The sequence below is a fragment of the Hordeum vulgare genome, chromosome 4H (genome assembly GCF_904849725.1).
Source record: "Hordeum vulgare subsp. vulgare chromosome 4H, MorexV3_pseudomolecules_assembly, whole genome shotgun sequence".
Lineage (NCBI taxonomy): Eukaryota > Viridiplantae > Streptophyta > Magnoliopsida > Poales > Poaceae > Hordeum > Hordeum vulgare.
This window is the reverse complement of record NC_058521.1, coordinates 396722225-396741107: the sequence shown is the minus strand read 5'-3', so window position 1 is coordinate 396741107 and position 18883 is coordinate 396722225.

Below are 18883 nucleotides of genomic sequence, written 5' to 3'. Positions count from 1 at the left end.
AAAACAACAACTACAAAGGTTGAGCTCATGTTCACAATGACAAAGTGACATGGGGGTTTGAACCCCATGTTTGTGTCATGCACATCAACTTCACAACCCCTACTATTAAGCTTCTCAAACAAATATCATGCCATGCCCTCTCACATATGGACATGTGGAGGTGCAAGGCTTGCTTGCAAAGGTGGAATGCTACTCACACACACATCTACTCCACATCACCCACAAGCACATCATGCTCTAGATCAACACACATACCTACTCATGCTAAACATAGCTTGCATCACATGGCAACCATACACACATCATAACCCCCATAAGATGCACTTACACATGAAACTCTAGTGCATCACATACAACAAAATGTTGTGATTGCAAGCTCAAGATTATACTAGCACATGCACCTACATGCACTCCCTCTAGAGCACACACAAACATCTACTTACACACACACACCCATATATGCTCTCAAATATATGCATGTTTACCTGCACAAGTTATATCTACCATGCACATAACTATAACAAGGGGTAAAACCTACTGGTGTTCACATTTTTGGCAACACAACCTTGCTGCCCAAGCATCACAAATTACTAGCAAGGCAAAACAGCAAAAGGCAAAAACGATAGCAAGAAAATAAAAAGAGGACGCCCTGGGAATCGAACCCAGGACCTACTGGTCTACCACACCACCACACAACCACTTGGCTAACACCTGCCTCTCGATAGAACAGAGGGCTTATACAGGATAAGCCATCCCCTGCTCCTACTGTTGCACGAAAGAAAATAGACAGACAACAAAAGGGTTGAGGGGGGACTCGAACCCGCAACCTCACGAGAACAAACACGAGACTCCAACCACTGCGCTATGAATTGAAGTCTGCTAACTAGGGGAACTGTATCAAGAAAACCAGTGCCTTCAGACTACTCTGCACACGCACACACGCCGGCGACACGGAGACGACGGTGCACTTCTCTGCTGCTCCTGCTACGCGACAGGGAGGCCGACGCCTGCTGCTGCTGCACGCCTGCTACCGGAGGTCTATCACGTACTGCTACTACTCGACGGCTACACGAGGGAGGGAGTGTGACAGCCCGAGACCGACGTTCCAGAAGCTTCCCCTTTCCTTCCGTTTTCGTCGTGTGGGAATTTTCAGTTGCCGCATCATCATCGCATCATGCGCATCATCTGCATTGCATCGGCATCTCCGTTGCCGCCAGTTTTCAAAACTTGCATTCGTTAGGAGTTGCCGGTTCTCGTCGTCATCCGTTCTGAGTCCGACCGCACACGCACGCGCCCGCGGCATCGTCGAAACCCTGTTTTAATGTGCGTTTATAAACTCTCTCTGATCGAGGTGAAACTTGGCGTGCAGTCGTGATTAGTTATAGCGAGGCCGTCCGTCGAATTTCGTCGCGATCGGAGACCGTCTGGTACCCGAACGGTCGCCCGTAGCGGCAACGTCTTCGGTTATTCGTCGGACGACTGTCGGTGTTTTAAAAGTCGATGCCGCGCCGCACCACTTCCCTCTCATCTTAGCCAACGCCCCTCTACACACCTAAACCTAACCCGCCTCTCCGATCGGACCGCACGAACGCGTCCGGAGGGTCGAAAAACCCCCAGAAACCCTGCACCCTAGCCCATTTCCCTATTTAAGCCCCCCTCCCTGCCTATTTTGGGCGCCCCCCTAATCCCTCCTCGTTTTCCGCGCCACCCCACCAAACCCTAGCCTCTTACATCCCACCTGTCTCCCTCCTCCAGCCGTGGGCCCGCTAGGCCCGCGCACGGCCCGCCCGAGCCCATCTCGGCCCGAGCCGCCGCCGCCCCGGTCTGCCCCGATCTGCCCGAGCTCCTCCCATGGCCGCCCTCGCCCCACGCGCCCGAGGCCGCCGCCGCCAGCGCCGCCTCCCTGCAGCGCCCCGTCGCCAGCGCCGCCCTCGGACCTCGCCGTCGCCCTGCGTGGCCTCCCGCCGCCGCCTGTGACCGGCACCGCCGCCCTCTGCCATATTCGCGCCGGCCGCCGTCCTCCGCCCGGAGCTCGCCGCCGCCGCCGGGACTGGGGTTCCCGTGCCCGGATCCCTCCAGATCCGGCCGGCCCCCACCTTTTCCCCTCTTCTACCCCGCCGGGCCGCCCCGCCTGGAGCCGCCGCCGGCCGCCGCCGTGGCTCACACGCTCGGCCAGGAGGACGGCCTCGCCCGAGCCACCCCGCCAGCGCCTGGGCCCCGAGCCGGCCCAGCTCGGCCCAGGCCTCCTCTGCCTCCTCAACCGGGCCAGCCCGAGGTGAGAACCCTCCTTGCCACCCTATTTCTCGCACCAGGCGCGGTATAGAGAGATGCGCCCAGCAGTTTTGGCCCGATTAGCATTTAGGGTTTTTTCTGCGACTTCATAATTTCAGTAAAATAGGATATTTTTTTTGCCCGTATCTTTTTACCCGTAAGCCGGTTCGACGCGTGTTATATACCGTTTTGGGGTAGCTTCGCGAGTAGAACACGATTATCCAACTAGTATTTTTGTTTAACGCTGTTTAGTGTGCCTAATGCCTCGTTTTACGTGCTGATTAGCTAGGATCCATTCCGTAGTTTATTTTCGAGCGTATCCGGATTGCCCGTATGCCATAGATTTAATGTCCATGTTTTAGGGACCATATTTCTACGTATTTTAGAGCGGCCACTCGTATTTTTCCGTGTAGGGTTTTGCCGGTAGTTTATTTTCCCGTTTAGAGGTATTATCTCGCATTATTGTGTGACTATATTTTGCGTTGCAAACCCCTCAAATTATATATGTTTTCGGGGTAGAAAAATCTCATGGATTTTTCTGTGCAATTAGTCTTAGCTTTTGAGGAAGTTAGTTCGAGAGATATTTTGCTATGTTGCCCTTTTGATTAACTCGTAGGATTTAATCCGTGCGTCGTTTGACGGAGTTGTCAACTAGAGAGTTGATCTTGGATGTTTTGTTTAGTCCCTGGTATTTTTGGTTGCAATAGAAATGCATGTTTAGGTGTTGTTTGACTTCCCTCAAGTTGCTTGAATAGTGCTGTTTCAGAGGAGCTGAAATATTTCTAAGTCTGGAATCTGTTATTATTTTGTTGCTGTCTTGTCTTGCTTGCATCTTGTGATCTGTAGCTCTTTTGAGGTTGGTCCAATGGAGTTAGTTGTACCCCTTATGTTTCTCTAGCATGTTGTTAAGTTTCATGCCATTTGGACTTCTGTAGCTATGGGTTTTGCTGCTGTCAATATGCCTTCAGGCTGAAAAGTGCACTTTCAGGAGGTGTTATTTTCACTAAGTTTGAAATAGTGCGTGAGGTGCCATTTTGTGTCTTCTTTTACTAGTGCTCCTTGCTGCCATGCTAGTAGTTGTTAGTTGTTTGTAGTAGTGTGTCTTGCCCTCTTTCATGCCGTGCCTTGCTTGAGCTCCTCGGAGTTGTGTAGCCGAAGTTGTGAGGCGTAGAAAGTGCTATGTGGCTGTTCTTGGCAGATGGTAGCGTTTTCTTGTTTTGCTCGTAGTTTTCGAACCGTAGCTCCGATTTGATCGTGTCCTACATGAAACTTGCTTAGAATCTCGTGTAGCTTCATTTTCTCTTGCTGTTTGTATGTTTTGAAGTGCTCGTAGCCGCCGTTGCACACATTTTGCATTCATGCCATCATATTTTGCAGTGCTTGTATCTTTTGATCCGTAGCTCCGTTGGAGATGTTCTTTACGTGTAGATTGCTTGCCTTGACGCATAGAATCACGTGAACCTATTTTTTTTGCTCTTTAACAACCAATTAAATGTGTTAATTCAGATCTGGACAGAATTGTAAATTAACTTGTGAGGTCGTCTCGGAGGTGCTATATGTCATTTCCGACCTCACTTAAAATGCCTAGATAGGTAGTTTATTTTCCGCTTCACCTCTTGCATGTTTGACAACGTTAATATCGTCGTGTAGATAATCGGGATAGAACTAACTAATAAACGTGGAGTTTCGTCAATTTGCAACTCGTGCATATTGAACTTCACTTAATGTGTAGTGTTTGATTGTGTGAATTGTCATGCCGTGACTTGCATGTATTCAGTAGCTCATGCATCATATGTGTTGTGCATCGTGTGGTGAATATTGTGTGTTGATTCCTGTTTCTGGTTTTCCCCGTCTCGATAGAGTTCCGCACGCGTGCCGGAATGTGAGGACCCGTTCGACTACGTCGGTTCGTCTGCTTCACGGAGGCATTCTTCTTCCAAGCGGGATCTCAGGCAAGATGATCATTTCCCCAGATACCATTACTATCATCGCCATGCTAGTTTTATCGCTTCTATCGTTTATGTCTCCTTGCCTACCACATGTTAAATATCAGCCTCTCAACAATGCCATGAAACCTTCAACCTGTTTGACCTAGCAAACCACTGATTGGCTATGTTACTGCTTGCTTAACCCTGTTGTTAGCGTTGCTAGTTGCAGGTGCAGTTGCTTCCATGCAAAGCATGGGTTCCTTGTTATATCACCATATTAATGCTATCTAATTTAATGCACCTATATACTTGGTAAAAGGTGGAAGGCTCGGCCTTTCTAGCCTGGTGTTTTGTTCCACCTTTGCCCCTTTTTAGTTACCGGCTACCGGTGTTATGTTCCATAAATGAGCGCTCCTAACACGATCGGGGTTGTTATGGGGACCCCCTTGATAATTCGTTTTAGATTAAGACTGGTCTGGCAAGGCCCAACTTTGGTACTACATTTGCCTAATCACCTAATAAAATTGCATAGGGACCCGCCGGCACCCGCGGACTATTTTAATCACCCCCGGGCCAGTGCTCCTCATGAGTGTTGGTCCAAATTGGCAGACTACGGGACCACCGCGGGGCAACCCGAGGTTTGGTACTCCTAGTGTGACCCATCCGTCGTGTCCTGAGAACGAGGTACGCGACTCCTATCGGGATCGTCGACACGTCGGGCGGCCTTGCTGGATTAGTTTTACCTTTGACGAGATATCTTGTGCATCGAGATTCCGGTGATGCTTTGGGTAATCTCAGAGTTGAGGTTTTCCACTAGGGGTCCGACGAGATCACGAGCTTCGTCATTGAGGATTTCTATGCGGCTTGTGGTAATTTGTGATGGACTAGTTGGAGCACCCCTGCAGGGTTAAATCTTTCGGAAAGCCGTGCCCGCGGTTATGAGGCAACGTGGATACTTTGTTTAACACTAGTTATAGATAACTTGAAGTTAACTTAATTAAAAACATGCCAACTGCGTGCGTAACCGTGAATGTCTCTTTCATGAGTTCTTTCTCCGATCGAGGACATGGTGGGGTTATGCCTGACGTAGGTAGGTGTTCAGGATCATTCATTTGATCACCAGTAGTTCATGTCCGCTATGCGTAGATCTTCCCCCTCTTACCTCTTGTACTCGTAAGTTAGCCACCAAATATATGCTTAGTCGCTGCTGCAACCTCACCACTTAACTATACCTCACCCATTAAGCTTTGCTAGTCTTGATACCTTTGGAAATGAGATTGCTGAGTCCCTTGTGGCTCAAAGATTACTACAACACCAGTTGCAGGTACAGGTAAAGGTTACTCGACGCGAGCGCGTTGATTGTTCATTTGGAGCTGCTTCTTCTTCTTCTTCTTCTTCTTCATCGATCTAGGATGGGTTCCAGGCCGGCAGCCTGGGATAGCAAGGATGGACGTCGTTCTTATTTTCTCGTTTGTTTTCGTCCGTAGTCGGACCCTGCTCTTACTCTTGATGGTTATGTAATGTACTGATGTGACTCTGATGTAGCTTGTGGCGAGTGTAAGCCAACTCTCTGTATCTCATCTTTTCAGTACATGTACTTGTAACGATATCCATTCTTGCGACACAACGAGATGCGCTTCTATCCCTGACGAGGCCCTCGTGCCAAATTAAGGATAGGGTCGCATCTTGGGCGTGACAGGGAGCCATGCTACTCTGCAACGCCGAGACCACCACAACATCAACTACTCGATCTGCTGTTGTTGCTGCTCGGCAGAGACTCGCGACAGGGAAGAACGGCGTGCCCTTCTACTGCAGCTGCTATCACGAGGGGGAAGGACGCAGCTCTCTGCGCAACAACCACAACGCTCATCTACATGCACTGCACCACAACCAGAACCTCTACTGCTCGCGATCTGCCACCACAGAGAAGTACGCGCATACGCTCTCGCCGGATTTGAGACGGAACCGAGGAGGAGAAGGAAAGGGAGGTTGCTCCTCACCTTGGGGAAGGAGGAAAGGTCCCGGACGGAGGAGGAGGGCCCTGCCGGAGATGACGAAGAAGCTGGAGGCTCCCTGTTGCAGATCCGAAGCAGGGGAGGAAGTCCACCGAGTTCGCGGCGAAGACATAGTCGGGGCCGTCGGTGCAGTCGTTCCCCGGGGCTCCTAGCGCCGGGAATGGAGCGCGGGCACCTTCCCCGAGCCCCCGGACATGGCGGACGGCGCCGGAGACGACGACGATGGCGGGGTAGACGCGGCGAGGAGCTACTCTTCTCGGGATACCTAACCTACAGAACCTTACCGTGGGGAAGAAGAGAAGGGGATGGGGAGAAGATGGTGGCGGTGGCAGGAGGGATGGAGAGGAACCCTAGGCGATGGGGGGCACGGACGCCCAAGTTTTATGGGCCCCTCGACGTCTGTGCCAGACGGCGCTACTGTCACGCCCAAGATACAACCCTATCCTCAATTTGGCACGAGGGCCTCGTCAGGGATAGAAGCGCATCTCATCGTGTTGCAAGAATGGATATCGTTACAAGTACATGTACTGAAAAGGAGAGATATATAAAGAGTTGACTTACACTCGCCACAAGCTATATCAGAGTCACATCAGTACATTACATAATCATCAAGAGTAAGAGCAGGGTCCGACTACGGACGAAAACAAACGAGAAAAATAAGAACGACGTCCATCCTTGCTATCCCAGGCTGCCGGCCTGGAACCCATCCTAGATCGATGAAGAAGAAGAAGAAGAAGCAACTCCAAATGAACAATCAATGCGCTCGCGTCAAGTAACCTTTACATGTACCTGCAACTGGTGTTGTAGTAATCTGTGAGCCACAGGGGACTCAGCAATCTCATTTCCAAAGGTATCAAGACTAGCAAAGCTTAATGGGTGAGGTATGGTTAAGTGGTGAGGTTGCAGCAGCGGCTAAGCATTTTTATGGTGGCTAACTTACGAGTACCAGAAATAAGAGGGGGAAGATCTACGCATAGCGGATGTGAACTACAGATGACCAAAAGAATGATCCTGAACACCTACCTACGTCAGTCATAACCCCACCGTGTCCTCGATCGGAGAAGGAACTCACGAAAGAGACAATCCCGGTTACGCACACAGTAGGCAAGTTTTAATTAAGTTAACTTCAAGTTATCTAGAACCAGTGTTAAACAAAGCTTCCACGTTGCCACATAACCGTGGGCACGGCTTTCAGAAAGATTAAACCCTGCAGGGATGCTCCAACTAGTCCATCACAAATTACCACAAGCCGCATAGAAATCCTCAATCACGAAGCTCGCGATCTCGTCGGATTCCCTAGTGGAAAACCTCAACTCTGAGATTACCCAAAGCATCACCGGAATCCCGATGCACAAGATATCTCGTCAAAGGTAAAACTAATCCAGCAAGGCCGCCCGACGTGTCGACGATCCCGATAGGAGTCGCGTACCTCGTACTGAGGACACGGCGGATGAGCTAGACGTCGGAATCGCTAAACCTCCGGGTGACCAGAGGGGCGTCGGACATCGCTCAGGTGGGACCAACACTCATGAGGAGCACCGGCCCGGGGGTTGATTAAATTATCCTCGGGGTCCGGAAAGTCCCTATGCAATTTTATTAGGTGTTTAGGCAAATGTAGTACCAAAGTTGGGCCTTGCCACACCAGCTTTAATCTAAAACGAATTATCAAGGGGGTCCCCATAACAACCCCGATCGTGTTAGGAGCGCTCATTTATGGAGCATAACACCGGTAGCCGGAAACTAGGAGGGGCAAAGGTGGAACAAAACACCTGGCTAGAAAGGCCGAGCCTTCCACCTTTTACCAAGTATATAGGTGCATTAAATTAAATAGCATTAATATGGTGATATGACAAGGAACCCATGTTATCACATGGAAGAAACTACACCTGCAACTAGCAACGCTAACAACATGGATAAGCAAGCGGTAACATAGCCAATCAGTGGTTTGCTAGGTCGAACAGGTTGAAGGTTATCATGGCATTGTTGAGAGGCTGATATGTAAACATGTGGTAGGCAACGAGACATAAACGATAGAAGTGGTAAAACTAGCATGGCAATGATAGTAATGGTATCTGGGGAAATGATCATCTTGCCTGAGATCCCGCTTGGAAGAAGAATGCCTCCGTGAAGCAGACGAACCGATGTAGTCGAACGGGTCCTCACATCCGACACGCTTGCGGAACTCTATAGAGATGAAGCAGACCGGAAATACAAATCAACACACGATATTCACCACACGAAGCACAACACATATGATGCATGAGCTACTGAATACATGCAAGTCACGGCATGACAATTCACACAATCAAACACTACACATTAAGTGAAGTTCAATATGCATGAGTTGCATATTGACGAAACTCCACGTTAATTATTTAGTTCTATTCCGATTAGAAACACGGCAATATTAATGTTTTCAAACATGCAAGAGGTGAAGAGGAAATTAAACTACCTATCTAGGCATTTTAAATGAGGTCGGAAACGACATATAGCATCTCCGAGACGACCTCACATGTTAATTTACAATTCTGTCCAGATCTGAACTAATGCATTTAATTAGTTGTTAAACAGCAAAATAAATAGGTTCATGTGATTCTACGCGTCAAGGCAAGCGATCTACACATAAAGAACATCTCCAACGGAGCTATGGTTCAAAAGATACAAGCACCGCAAGATATGATGACATGAATGCAATATGTGTGCAACGGCGGTCACGAGCACTTCAAAACATACATCACGCAAGATAAAATGAAACTACACGAGATTCTAAGCAAGTATCGTGTAGGACACGATCAAATCGGAGCTACGGTTCAACATCTACGAGCAAAACAAGAAATGACTACAATCTGCCAAAATCAGCCACATAGCATTTTCTACGCCCCACAACTATGTCTACACAACTCCGATATGCTCAAGCAAGGCATGGCACGGAAGAGGGCAAAAATCACTACTACAAACAACTAACAACAACTAGCATGGCAGCAAGGAACACTAGGGAAAGAAGTCACAAAATGGCTTCCCACACACTATTTCAGACTTAGTGAAAATTGCACCTCATGAAAGTGCAGTTTTCGATCTGAAGCAATATTGACAGCAGCAAAATCCTAAGCTACAGGACTCCAAATGGCATGAAACTTTACAGCATGCTAGAGAAACACAAGGGGTACAACTAACTCCATTGGACCAACCTCAAAAGAGCTACAGATCACAAGATAGAAGCAAGACAAGACAGCAACAAAATATAACAGATTCCAGACTTAGAAATATTTCAGCACGTCTAAAACAGCACTGTTTCTAGCAACTTGAGAGCAAGCAAAACACACCTAAACATGCATTTCTATTGCAACTAAAAATACCAGGGGCTAAACAAAACATCCAAGATCAACTCTCTAGTTGACAACTCCGTCAAACGACGCGCGGAATAAATCCTACGAATTAATCAAAAGGGCAACACGGCAAAATATCGCGCGAACTAACTTACTCGAAAGCTAAAACTAATTGCACGAAAACATATAAAATATGTGGGGTTTGCAACACAAAATAATCCCACACATTAATGTGAGAAAATAACCTATATACGGGAAAATAAACTACCGGCAAATCCCTACATGTAAAAATACAATTGACCGCTCTAAAATGCATGGAAAAATGGTCCCTAAAACATGGGCATTTTACCTAAGGCATACGGGCAATACGGATAAGCTCGAGAAATTAATACGGACTATATCCTATTGGGACAGCACGTACATCTATGCATATGGCAGCTCAAACGAAGTCAAACAATTATGCAAAACTTATAATCGGGTTCTACGCGAGAAACTACACGTTTTACATATATAATACTCTCCGATCCGACACACGGATTTAAAACTACACGCGTTTGAAAATATGTCCTTTTCTGAAAAAGGATTAAATAGCCAAAATTAATAAAAACCTACGCGGGCCAGATCTGGCTAACGGGCCGAAAATAAGCATGGATCACTATCTAACACCTAGGCGAAAAAGAAAAAGAAAAAAACACAAAGGGCCACGGGGAGCTCACCTTGGGCCGGCTCGGACCGGCCTGGTGAGGAGGCTGCGGCTTGAGGCGACGAGCGACGCGGACGGGCCGGTGGGGCGGCCTGGCAGGCCGGGGCGAGGCCCACACGGGCGAAGCGGGATCGGGCCGGGGCGACGTGGGCCCAGCTGGCCGCTGGAGGCTGGCGGATCGGGGGGAGACCGTCTCGTGGTCAACTCCCTCGTCCCGATCCGATCTGGATCGGGGACGAGGCGGCGGCTGTTGCGGCGAGCGCCAGCAGGTGGCCGGGGACACGTGAAGAGGCGGCTCCGTCGGGGCGGGACCGGGTCCGGCGGGACGAGGGACTGGCGGGGCTCGAACTGGACGGGAGGAGGAGCAGAACGCTGCTCCGGCGAGCTCGCGGCCGGCGGGACCGAGGCCACGGCCGGCTCCTGGAAGGAGGGCTCGGGAGGAGCTGCGGGCAACCGGATCTGGCCGGCCGGCGTGCTCCGGCGAGGGGCACGGGCTGCCGCTCTGCGGGAGGTCGCCGGCGGCTCGATTCCCGGAGGAGGTCGGCGGGCACGGGAGCTGCTGGCGCTGTTGCTGCGGGAGAGGGAGCCCCGGGCGCAGGGAGCTCGGGCCACGACGGCGGCGGCGCGATGGGGTTGGCCGGCCCCGATCTGGGCATGGCGGGCCCGCGGGAGGAGGGGAGGAGAGAGGCTGGAGGTGGGTGACTAGGGTTGGCACGGTTTTCGAGGCCGAGAGAGAGGGGGGGCTGAAATAAATGCTTGGGCGTCTTTATATAGACAAACGGGGGGGCTAGGTTAGCCGGAATTTCGTTCCGTATCCAACCGTGTGGTCGGATTCGGACGATTCTGAACGCGGGTATGGGTACGCGACCGTGTAGAGGGGATATCCGGAGACGAGAGGGAGAACGGGCGGCGCGGCACGAATTTTAAAACACCGACAGACGTCCGACGGTAGACCGAATACAGTGCTGCTACGGACGACCGTTCGGGTACCACACGGACTCCGATCACGACGAAATTCGACAGGCGGCCTAGCTATATTAAAATAACACCGCACGTCAAATCTCAACCCGATCAGAGGAAGTTTTATACACGCTTTAAAAACAGAGTTACGACGGTGCCGCGGGCGCGTGCGTGTGCGGTCGGGCTCAGAACGGACAACGACGAGAACCGGCAACTACTAACAATGCAAGTTTTGAAAACTGGCGGCAACGGAGATGCCGATGCAATGCAGATGATGTGCATGATGCGATGATGATGCAACAAATAGAAATAGCACATGACAAAAACGGAAAGAGAGGGGAATCTTCTGGAACGCCGGCATCGGGCTGTCACAGCTACTCTCTCTCACACACACAGATACTGATGGAAGAAGGTGCGCGGGGGGGGGGGGGCGTCAGGTGGGAGAAGGAGGAGCGAGCTGGGCTATCGCATGGGAAACAGGGAGGAGAGGATGGGCCTCGGGAGGGAGAAGTGGCCCATCTGGCACGTGGTAAGAGAAAGACTCCTGGGGTTTTTCCATTTTAAAAACAACACCAACAAAACCAATCTCCCAGGGAAAAACTATGGCAACAAAAACTAAAATAGAAATACCCATGGTCATAAGAAATTATGGCCTATTTGAATAAAATAGAAAAGAAATGTTTGGAGCCATCAAATATTTCCAAAACATAATTTTGTTGGGTCTGTTTTGTGAATATATGCACCTTTAAAACTAAGTTTCAAATCAGCAAATACACCTCTTTACATCCACCACAAACAAGCTAAAACATGGGCATTTTTAAAAGAGGGAAGGGAGAAGAGAATCTTGACATAGGAGAAATAGAGAGGAGGGGTGGAGTTGGTTTGAACCCTATACAAATACTTTCACAAGCCTCACCCCACACAAGCCATACACCACATGCAACATCATCACAAGGCAACACATGAGATCACAAGAACACCATGCAACAACAAGAACACATGGCATGATAAGGAATGCATGCATGCAAAGGAAGAGAAAAAATAATAAGGTGACATCACATAAAATAATGAGCATGGGCTCTCTCATAGCATGACAAGGTGGACCCACATGAGATAGGTTCCAAATATGGAAGGATTACATCTGGGGCACTACACCGTGTCCTCAACAAGTCCATCGGACTCATTGAGGAGACGTATAACGTGGAGTTTGATGAAAATAATGGCTCCCAAGTGGAGCAAATTGGTCTTTGTGATGTAGGTGATGAAATTCCTCCCCAAGCCATAAGAAGAATGGGGATTGGTCAAATACTCCCCATTGAGGAACCCCTTGTGGCCGAAGGAGAAGGACAATGCTCTACTCAAGTGGAGCCATCACCCCCACAAGCCCCACACGCTTCCGATGAACAAAGAGAAGACTCTCAACGAGATGAACAAGCTCAAGGTCAAGATCAATTGCCCAACAATGGTGATGTGTCCCATGATATTCAAGCACTTACCCAAGGTTCCGAACCTGCTCATGATCAAGATCAAGTGCAACCACAAGATCCAGACCAAGTAGAAGCACAAGATCAAGATCAAGAGCAACCACAAATACAAGGACAAACAAGTGAACCTGCTCAAGTCGAAAGTCAAGATGATCAGGATACTGTCTCACAATTCCCTTCTGCAGCACCAACAGCCGGTGTCAAGGGAGGTTCAAGACGCAAGGGCAAGCAAAGTAAACAAGTCGATGCTCCCCAGTTATCCAATGAAGAACGCTTGGAGCGTCGAGCAGCCAAGATTGCGAACAAGCTGAGAGTCAAGTCACATCTTATGAAGAATGTACTTGGCAGTTTAAAAAAGGGAGTATCCACCCATCAACAGATTTGGAATTATTGTGATCATCACGCGTTTGTTTCGTATTGTGAACCTCAACAGGTACAGGAAGCGCTCGATGATGAGGATTGGCTTATGTCCATGCATGAAGAACTTAACAACTTCGAGCGTAACCAAGTCTGGGATTTAGTGCCAAGACCAAAGGAGGAACATAATGTCATCGGGACCAAATGGATATTCAAGAACAAGCAAGATGCCAATGGGATTGTGATTCGAAACAAGGAAAGATTGGTGGCTCAAGGCTACTCCCACGTCGAGGGTATCGACTACGGTGAAACCTTTGCCCCTGTTGCTCGTCTAGAATCTATTCGCATGTTGCTTGCATTTGCTTCTCATCATAATTTCAAATTACAGCAAATGGATGTGAAAAGTGCCTTTCTTAATGGTCCTTTAAATGAGTTGGTCTATGTCAAACAACCCCCGGGATTCGAACATCCCAAACTCCCCAATCATGTGTACAAACTTAATAAGGCACTCTATGGCCTTAAACAAGCCCCACGTGCATGGTATGAGTATCTTACTGAGTTGTTACAAGATCCGTGGGTTTGAAATTGGGAAGATAGATACCACTCTTTTTACTAAGAGGGTTAAAGGGGATTTGTTCATATGCCAACTATATGTTGATGATATCATTTTTGGTTCTCCTAACATTTCCTTCAATGAAGAATTTGCTGCACTAATGACCGAGAAATTTGAGATGTCCATGATGGGAGAGTTGAAGTTCTTCCTCGGATTAGAGATTAAACAAGGCCTAGAAGGGACCTCCATCAAACAAGCCAAGTACACTCAAGACATGCTCAAACGGTTCGAGCTTGAAGATGTCAAGCCGGTCAAGTTCCCCATGCCAACAAGATGCAAGCTTGACAGTGATCCCAATGGTAAAGCAGTGGATCAAAAGGTATATCGCTCCATGATTAGATCCCTCCTTTACCTTTGTGCATCTAGACCAGATATTATGTTGAGTGTAGGGATATGTGCACGGTTTCAATCTGAACCAAAATAAAGTCATTATATGGTTGTTAAGCGAATCTTTCGATATTTGGCTCATACCCCAAACTTTGGTCTATGGTATCCCAAAGGAGAAAACTTCAACCTAGTGGGCTATTCTGACTCAGATTGGGCGGGAGATTGTGTGGAGAGGAAGTCAACTTCTCGAGGATGCCAATTCCTTGGTCGCTCACTGGTAAGTTGGTCTTCAAAGAAGCAGAATTGTGTCTCACTATCATCCACCGAAGCTGAGTATGTGGCAGCTGCAAGTTTTTGTGCACAATTGCTATGGATGAGGCAAACTTTAAAGGATTACGGTGTCACTTGTGACAAAGTGCCTCTTCTATGTGACAATCAAAGTGCTATCAAGATTTCCCTCAACCCAGTGCAACATATCAAGACCAAGCATATTGATATTCGCCATCACGTCATTCGTGAACATATCAAGCTTGGTGATATTGAGGTTCACTTCATCCACACTAAAGAGCAACTTGCAGATATTTTCACTAAGCCCCTAGATGAAGCAAGGTTCCGAGAGTTAAGGCATGAGCTAAATATCATTGATTCAAGTAATGTGGATTGAAGCTAGGAACTTTGCACCTCACTATGCATTCGATCTTGTTCTAGATGTAGGCATGGACATAGGGGGAGTGTTGTTCTCTAAATGAACTTTTCCTCCCCCCATTATGCATAAATTGAGCAAGTCTTTCACTTTAGCCATTACCAAATGGCACTTGTGCTTCAAAGCCGAGCGTTGGTCATGAACCCAAGGATAATTCTTCGTGGTGTCATACCTTTGTCTCAAACATAGGTGGCCTCGGCCACCGCCCTCACCTTTCTCTCATATGAAAGAAAGGATACAAAATGACGAGTCAGTATATCTTGCTGGTGCTATCTTCTTATTACACTGACTTGTCGTTTGCCCACGTCTTTATCATGTTATCCTATGTCTCATTGTGTCAGTGTTAGGGGTACTACCGCCAGGGGTAGCGGTACTACCGCCAGGACCCCAGCCTACCACGACCTGACTAGGGCTTTTAGGGCTGTCTCAAGGGGGAGCGGTACTACCGCCAGGGGGAGCGGTACTACCGCCAGGACCCCAGCAGTACTACCGCCACGGGTAGCGGTACTACCGCCAGGACCCCAGCGGTACTACCGCTGGCCTGTACCCCTTGGACTATATAAAGGAGGGGGAGCCCTTTTTTCCCTGCTCTCTTACTTCTTCCTCGTGGCTCTCCCTTCCCCAACCCCGAACTCCCCCGATTTGGATCTCTTTCTGTGGAGCCCCTTCTCTCCGTTGAGTTGGAGGATTTGCTCCACTCCTCCTTCCTCTACCAAGGGCCATGGACTCTGGTAAAGCTCCTCCCTTTATTCTCTTGATTGGTATTTTCTTGTTCTAGGGGTAGGAGCAATGGTGATTTGGATCCATGACCATGGTTTTGTGCTTCGTTCTTGGATGGAACGAAGGAGATATTCTAGGGGAGTGTAGGTTCTATGATTCATTGCATTTATATTGACATGCTCAAGGTTCTTCATGCTTTAGATCAAGCACTTTGTCTCTTATCTTGGATTAGATCTAAAACTTGGATCCTCTTGACTAGGCATGTCTTTATCTAGATGATTCTAGAGATCCTCATGTGCTTAGGGCTATGGTGGTTTTTGTAGTGATTATATGTAGTACCCATGGCCCTCTTAAATGCAATCTAGTCGTTCCTATGGGTCTTATTCTATTCAGATCTGAAAGTCAACCCCCTAGCGGTACTACCGCTAGGACCCCAGCGGTACTACCGCCAGGGGTAGCGGTACTACCGCGAGGAGGATATTTTTTATTCTTTTCCTTTTTTTGGCAATGTGAGTTTACTTTTATGCCTCTTTTTGTTCATTGCCTTGACTCCTCCTGTCGCTCTTTTTCGGTCTGTGTCTTGTGTGTCACAGGTGGTGCTCGCCGCTCGAATCCCCCACGGGACACCCAGCCGAAGCGGTATCGCACTCAAGATGCTCTAGAGGGCTCCGCCACTTCCGGTCTCCAACCCAAAAAGAAGTCTTTCAAGAAGACAGCTCACAAGGACAAGGGGATCAACGTTCGCACTATGCCCCCTAAGGATTTTCTGCGGTTCCGCACCAAAAATCACTATCTAGAAGAGAAGGCTCAGATCAAGGATATCGAGCATGTTTGGTCACGGGATCACTGCAGGATCTATCGCGACATCATCAAGCACTTCAAGAAGATGTTTGTTCCAGTTCAGTGGATTGACTTGGCTCACCTTCAGCGGAACCCGGATTACTTTGGTGAGGCTCTCTCTTTGATTGACAAGCTTGGCATTAAGGAGATCATCACCTTCAAGCACGACTTTGATCCAGATGTTGTCACCCAATTATATGTCATTGTTCACTTCTCACCTGATGAAGAGCGCACCATGACTTGGATGACTGGTACTCAGAAGATGACAGGTTCCTGGTCAGAATTCATGAAGCTTCTCAAGGTCGACTTTCAGGGAGCTGACAATCCTCTTGGGTCGCGTCCTCATGCTCCAGCTTCATCTACTAGGGCCCCCGCCAAGGATAGGTTGCAGCAACTTTATGTGAAGAAAGGTGTGCTCCCCAAGCATCTGGATATCATGCATCATATCTTTCGCAACACTCTCTTTCCTTGCATTGGCAACTTTGACGAGGTGCATGGTTATCTAGCTGAGATGCTTCTGCTTTGTGAGGAGGCTATGACTAAGGAATCTGCCCCTCTCAATATTTCTGACGTGATGTTCAATGAGCTCTGGAACTGCATCATGAACCGCAAGGTTCCCATCTACGGGCCCTACTTGTTTGCCTATATTCGCCAGAGGTGGCACGATGTCTATTTGATTGAGGAGTTCCACCTTCAGGCTGATTACTTTGTGCACGATCCTATCAGGCTCCGCATCAAGGACAAATGGGCCAACCCATCCACTTCGTCTCAGTACATGGACACTAACACAGAGACTGTTGCTGAAAGAGGCCCCGCTTCTCGGTCCCACTCTTCTGCTATGCCATCTTGGGCAGTGAAACTGAAGGATAAAATGAAGACTCTCTTCTGTAAGCAGGCCAAGGGACAGTATCAGACTCATGTGGCCCAGAAGGAGAACCGTCAGAGACACAAGCGTGTCCTGAGGACACTTGATGTTGATATCTCCAGCGGCTCAGAGGACGACATCACTCCAGAGTCTGCTTGGATGCGGGCTCAAGGTTATCAGTGGTCTGATACAAAGGAGGAGGCGTCTGAGGAGGACAATGAGGAGGAGCACGACGATCCGGATGCCACGGACGAGTCTGGGGCTGATGAGGATGAGGAGTGACCACCTGTGTCATTAGGTGTGCCCCTTTTTGGTGTCTTGTGCCAAAGGGGGAGAGAGTCTAGGAGCTAGATTTGATATTTGAGCTTTGCTTATCTTATCGTGTTTGCTTTGAACTTGGTTTGCTTTTATTTGCTATCTTTGCTTTGTGTGATGTGAGACTTGAACTAGTGTGAGATTTATTTCTATCATATGCTGTGAGTCATATGCTCCTTATTTTTCTATACCACTATCTTTATGTTCACATGCTATTCACTGTGCAAATCCGGTATTGTCATCAATCCACCAAAAAGGGGGAGATTGTTAGGGCATAGTTAATGCCTAAGTAATTTTGGTGATTGATGACAGTACCGCAAAGGACTAATCGTGTGTGTTAAGGTTTCAGATAACACATGTCAACGGCACCAGACGACTCGCCCCCTCTTTCCATGGAACAGAAGCACGGTGTACTCTACGATTCTCCTTCTTTGAGTCATAGGAACGTCGTACTATTAAGAGGGGACCCGTAGTGGAAAGGTTTGGGTGGAATCAATTTTACACGCACACACTTTATCTCCTTTCCCCTTACGTGCAACTTTGGAGTGGCTCCCGCATCTGTTTTTATCTCATCTAAGCAAAAGGTCTCTCAGCGGTAGTACCGTTGTGCCTAGCAGTACTACTACCGTTGGCCCTAGCGGTAGTACCGATGGGCCTAGCGGTAGTACCGTTGGCCCTAGGGGTAGTACCGCTGGGCCTAGCGGTAGTACCACTGTGCTGGCGGTAGTACCATGCCTGGTCAGCGGTAGTACTGCTCCAGGAGCTTAGTACCGCCTTCCCAGCGGTTGTACTTCGTCGGACCTTTTTGCGAAGACTTTCTTGGCGGTGGTTGGCCCGGTAGTTCTTCTGCACTACCATGGGCCCAACGGTAGTACCGCTGCTGCCAGCGGTAGTACCGCTGGAGTGCCAGCGGTAGTACCGCTGGAGTGCTAGCGGTAGTACCGTTGCAGCCAGCGGTAGTACCGCTAGGCTTGGGCTGTGAGTGGGAAAACGGTTGGATTCCCCCCCCCCCCACTATATAAGGGGTTCTTCTTGCTGTAGAACCCTACCTTTGACCCTCCCAAGCTCCATTGTTGCTCCCTAAGCTCAAAAGTGCCCGATCTCTCTCCCTATCCAATCAAACTTGTTGATTCTTTAGGGATTGGTTGAGAAGGCCTAGATCTACACTTCCACCAAGAAAAAAGTTGATTCCCCCACCAATCCCTTGCGGATCTTGTTACTCTTGGGTGTTTGAGCATCCTAGACGGTTGAGGTCACCTCGGAGCCACATTCCATTGTGGTGAAGCTTCATGGTCTTGTTGGGAGCCTCCAAGCTTTGTGTGGAGTTTGCCCCAACCTTGTTTGTAAAGGTTCGGTCGCCGCCTTCAAGGGCACCTATAGTGGAATCACGGTACCTTGCATCATGTGAGGGCGTGAGGAGAATACGGTGGCCCTAGTGGCTTATTGGGGAGCATTG